Here is a 5,566-nt window from a genome sequence, read left to right as displayed (position 1 = left end):
AGGAAACAACCAGTACATCCATCCTAAGATCCCTGTGCTTTCTATTGCACTGTATGGCCTTGGGGCTAAAGAACAAAATAATAACACATTGCCTAATTGATGATGACAGGTTCCCTCAAGCGTGTCTTTTCTGATTTCTAATCACTCTCAAAAGACACATACACCTATAAAAAAGGATGATGTCAGGGGTTTTCATTTTCTTATTTTTGCCTTAAGCTGTAATGCAGCATACATGTGCTTTTATTTTTTTATTTTTCTGTCAGTTTCCCAAAACCTGCTTTAATATCACCTTTGGGTTGCTGTAGCTTTACACAGCCTGGACATAAGGTTCTATAATTCTCTGCTTGTCCTGTGTTTGTATGAAAAAACAGCAGGAAATCTTTTTTTAAAGTTCACCTAAAGCGGTGTCTGTTCTTCCTATTGCATAGAGCAGGTCCGGTCTTCATATCATGTACAAGCTTTACGAAAAGCAAATATGGTTCCAGCAAGGTTCTACTTAGTGTTTGGCCAGAGTCTTGGCTATTGGCAATACCTTTGCCTCAAGAATGTAATGACACACTTAAGTACATGACAGCATTTTTATGGCTTACATGTGCACACTGGGTACCCTTATATCTTCTTATTACAAGGGAAAAGGAAATCATTTAAAAAAATTAGAATCTCTGTAATTTGGAGCTTTCTGGATAAAATGATCCCAAACCTGTAGTCTTGGAAGCACAAACACTTTCTTAGATTTGGAAAAGGTGAATACAACCCTTACTAGCACAAACAAAAAAAATGCATGGCTTTCCTCACAAATGCAATTGGGCTGTAGCGTGAAAATATCAAATACAAAATCTCTAAAACCTCAGTCACTCCTTCCCAACAGCATCATAGAGAATATGGGTGTTTGCATGCATGTTAGAGCTACATGTTAGAGTTACTCCTCTCCTCTTCTTGCAGGATTGGACTGCTTACAGGTTGGGCAGGACATAGTTGTCACATAGACGACCCGTAAAAGATAAAGAAGCAGGGCTGACCGGCACTCATACGGATCCACAAGACCAGAGATATTCAGTTAAAAGATAAATTTATTTGTAGAAAAATTAAAATGTTAGCTCCATCTCCATCCACCCTATGCGTTTCACACCCCTCAGGGTGCTTAGTCATGGGTTCAAATGATAATCCCAGGATATGAGCATTTATACACAACACAACCAATCAGAAAAAAGAAAGAAAAAAATAGAATAAAAACTTTAAAGAGACAGTATCTCTAAATATCTCCAAGAGGTTAAATGTTACAAAGGAGTGTTAAAATCATGTTATTTTCTAAAAAGAATATACGAAAATAGGAAATTGTGGAAAGAGTAGGAGAAAAAGTAGTAGAAAAATATAAAAATGCAAAGATTATACAGAATTTTGACATACATAATATTTTCAAGGAATGTATCAGACAGAGAAATATATATGAAATACTTATATAAATATATCCTATATAATAAAATCCAAGTGTCTCTGTGTCCAGTCCGTCCCTGTGTCGTGGAAATGCGCTACTGCGCATGTGCAGCACGGACCATCTCCTAGCAACATAGCAACAGTTCTAGCGCCGCGCAGCCAATAGGAAGCGAGTCGGTTCTAGGCTAATCCAGTGCTCAGCGCAGGCAGGAGCCGGAGGGAAATGCCTTGGGATGAAATGAGCTCTCTCGCACAGAAGGTGGCCCGGCAGAGTTTTCACAGCAGCGGAGGGGTCGGTCTGGGCCTGTCGGAGGAGAACTTGGGATAGCTGTGGAAAATGAGCCAGGTGCGGGGCGGAAGATGTGGGTCTGGGTCCTGGGAGGGACTCGGCGAGTCGGCTCGGGAGGGAAGGGCCCGCGGCCGCCCATGACTTACATGCACATCTGTGAGACTTCGTGCTTCGGCATGGGAGTGTTCCTGCTGTGCCCTGGGTCTGTATCAGCTTAACGTGCTCTATGGCAAGTTCCACATTAACGGCTTTGATCGGCTGGAAGATGCCGGTGCAGCAGGAAAGGAGCCCCTCGAAATTCTCACTTTCACCCCTCCGTTACTCCCCTTCCAGTGCGGCTCTGTGCACCTGGTAGCGATGCGCTCCGTGCGAGAGTTCGGGATAACAGCCCGTCCTGCCTGCTAGCTCCACACAGGGGGAACCTGCATCACATCAGCGCATTGGATGGGCCCGCTGCCTTCCTGGTCATCCTGGCATCCCCTACGACACCCAGCGGATGACAGGTATTGTCACTACTACAGCTCGATGATGTCTGGTGTGGGGGGAGCCGGGGGGGGAGCCTGGGCACAGGTACAGATTTGGGGCCATATTTAAGGCTGACTGCTGGCACAATTACAGATTTGGGGGCATATTTATGGCTGACTGCTGGCACAACAGGTACAGATTTGGGGGCATATTTATGGCTGACTGCTAGCACAGGTACAGATTTGGGGGCATATTTAAGGCTGACTGCTGGCACAATTACAGATTTGGGGGCATATTTATGGCTGACTGCTGGCACAGGTACAGATTTGGGGGCATATTTATGGCTGACTGCTGGCACAACAGGTACAGATTTGGGGGCATATTTATGGCTGACTGCTGGCACAATTACAGATTTGGGGGCATATTTATGGCTGACTGCTGGCACAAGTACAGATTTGGGGGCAATATTTATATAAATTAAAAGTTTCATCAATGTTTTGTAAGGTTTGTTTATTAAAAAACTGTAATGGTAAGGTGGGAAATGGTAATACAAGATAAGGGGGGCGCTAATTGAAGTCCTTGCCTAGGGTGCCAAACTACCTTGGCCCGGCCCTGCCCACGGATATGTTCTAGCGCCCGTTAATTTAACGGGCTTAATGTCTAGTAGAATATATTCTCTCACGTTCAAATGAATTATTAAATTGAATAGGGACATCATAGACAATTTCTTACGAATAACAGCAAATTACATCAAATTCAGAATTCATACCAAAAGGTATTCTAGTTTTAAGATAGAAGATCCAGTAAACTTCTCTCCTAGACAGAATTTTAGATAGGTCTCCACCTCGACAATTAAGATTTATCTTTTCTATACCTTGAATACTGAAAAAGTTCAGATCTCCAGAGCTGCATGAATGAAAATGTTTAGAAACATTAGTTTCTTTTCTAATTCTGATGTCAGACATGTGTTCTTGAATTCTCTCTTTCAATTTACGTGAGGTTTTTCCTACATATTGACTTTGACATTTCATGCATGTAATCAGATAGAGCACATTTTTTGTATTACAGTTGATATAATGTTTAATTCTATGTATTCTGTTATTTATATTGTCTGAAAAAGTGTCACTTCTTTTCATGTATGGGCATACTACACATCTCGCTTCGCCACACATGAAACTTCCTTTGGTCGTTAGCCAGGAGGAGTGTGATTCTTTTTTTTTACATAGATGACCCGTGCCAAACCTGTGACAAACCCTAGACTAAGCCCTGGCATTTCAAGTACAGAGAGGCCCAAAGAGACCTTTGTCAGATACTGTATCCTATGGTACATGAGTCGTAGTGCTTTTATTTATGAAAGCTTTGTCAGTCAACACATTGCAGTTGGAGTTTTCATGATCCCAAATTCTACAGTTCTCAAGGCTTATAATAGAACACATTCAAAATGATCAGACGTTTCCTATTTTTTTCAACGCTCAGCTTGGATCTGATGAAATGCCATAGAAATCAATGGGAAGTTGATATTCAGAGTTTTTGTGTTTTGAAAACTTAAAAGTAAATCCGGACTCTATAATGGTCTTGAAATCAAATTAAAAGCAACATTTGCTGTGATTATATTCTGCATGTTACTCAATTGTGGTCCTTCTTAAACTAGGTAACATTTATGGAAATTCATTATTTCAAATGTGGTCATCGCAATGGAGCGGAATCGTGATTATTCCCAATTTATTTGCTACAATTTTCATAAACATAGTTTTCCTGCCCTAGTTCCAACTATCTGCAATAGGGAATGAACAAGGCCCCTTTATAGGGTTGCCACCTTCTGCTGCAAATTGCAAATTCGGACAGGCAATTTTCTCCTCCCAAAAACCGGGCTATACGGGTAAAAACCAGAGAGGTGGCAACCCTCTAACTTGCACGTCTGAATAGGACTCAACACAGGTAGGTACTGCAAAGGGGAACACCTACATTCCTTCCCCTGCCCATTCTCAGAAATACAGCTCTGTCAAATTCATTTATGTATTGGAAAAACGTAAGCCTCTGTGCTTCATTTTGAAAGCATTTTATCTACAGTATGTGCAGGGCAGGGTGCAAAGTGCAAACTATGGCCTGATTTTTGCACTTTGCGCCCTTCCTTGCTAGAAGTAAACTATGTATAAAATTAAGCAGCAATACCATAGCATATTGAAATAATCTGAAACGAAATGTTGGTAAAACCAGCAAAATATGTCCTTATAGTCGTTTGAGATTTACTTGCTATAATGGCGAAGGATTTAATCAAGAGATTTGTATTTATAGTCTAATATATCTTTATTAGGCCAATTTCCTGGAAAGAAGTGATAACAATTACAAGTCATTTAGGAAAACAACCAGAACTATTACTTTTGAATGACTTTACCAGAAGGTCCAATTTACGAAACACAATAAAAAGGGAAAAATTACTGGATAAAGGTCCAGTTTAAAAAAAAAGTAAAAAAAAAAAGAAAAAAACATCAGGTTCTTTAGTATCGTGGTAGATTGCTAAGCTGACTTTTGCAGCAAATAGAGTGTATAGAACCCCAAAAAGGACAAAGCAAGTAGAATAATATAGCTTGGACTGGTACTTTTGAACGCAAAGCTTTCTGTGGTTGATTGTAAGCATGTTGAGCAGTATACCTGCCTCCTGGCCATTCCTTGTTCTTCCTAATAGTGATTTCTAAAAGCAAGTAGTATATTTAGCTGTAGCCTGGCCAGTTAGATAACCTAAGGTGAAGGGGTCCATGTGATATTCACCCATTATTAAACAATATCTTGTGATGTATATCCAATACAGGGTCACCACACGCTGTTCCATAACTAGCTCTTGCTGCGTTGTATATGCAGTATGGATATATCTATATGGCTCACCTGGGCAAACATAGCAACACACTGGGGGGCCATCACCTCACTGGCCTATTAACCTAGCTTTGGTAGTCCCAACCCCCTTCTGCGTATTTCTTCCTCAGAGCTGTCAAAAAAGGTTCTCTGATCACAGAATTCTTCTTTGTGTGCATACAACAAATTTGACCGGAGAAACTGGAAAAACCAGGGGAATTACATGTGGTGAAGGGAGACCAGAAGAGGGAATCTAAATGTAGATAACTCCCAGCAAAATCGGGGGAGTTGACTTCTATACTTCTTCTAGTTCTTCTGGGTACTGTGAAGTTCAGGCAGTCAGCAAGCCACTTTTTCGACCCTACAGATGGCAGTTAGTCCCATGAGCACTGTGGTCCATTGAACTTTCAACTGGTGTCTTAGTGCCTAGCCAGGGGCTGGTATCCAAGGGCAAATTTGCCTAGTTCTAATAAAATAGCAGGGGCATAATGGATATATCGAGTATTGTGCATCTGATAAATGGATCAC

The 5,566-nt window shown here is 41.1% G+C and overlaps 1 pseudogene; it reads left to right on the top strand.

Moving 5' to 3' along the window:
• The first annotated feature begins 1,657 nt into the window (after positions 1–1,657).
• LOC121400378 lies at positions 1,658–3,899 on the top strand (annotated as a pseudogene).
• Positions 3,900–5,566: the final 1,667 nt, after the last annotated feature.

Source organism: Xenopus laevis, chromosome 2S (genome assembly GCF_017654675.1).
Source record: "Xenopus laevis strain J_2021 chromosome 2S, Xenopus_laevis_v10.1, whole genome shotgun sequence".
Classification (NCBI taxonomy): Eukaryota; Metazoa; Chordata; class Amphibia; order Anura; family Pipidae; genus Xenopus; species Xenopus laevis.
The sequence above is the reverse complement of the archived record's forward strand: the minus strand, read 5'-3'. Positions and strand labels throughout refer to the sequence as shown.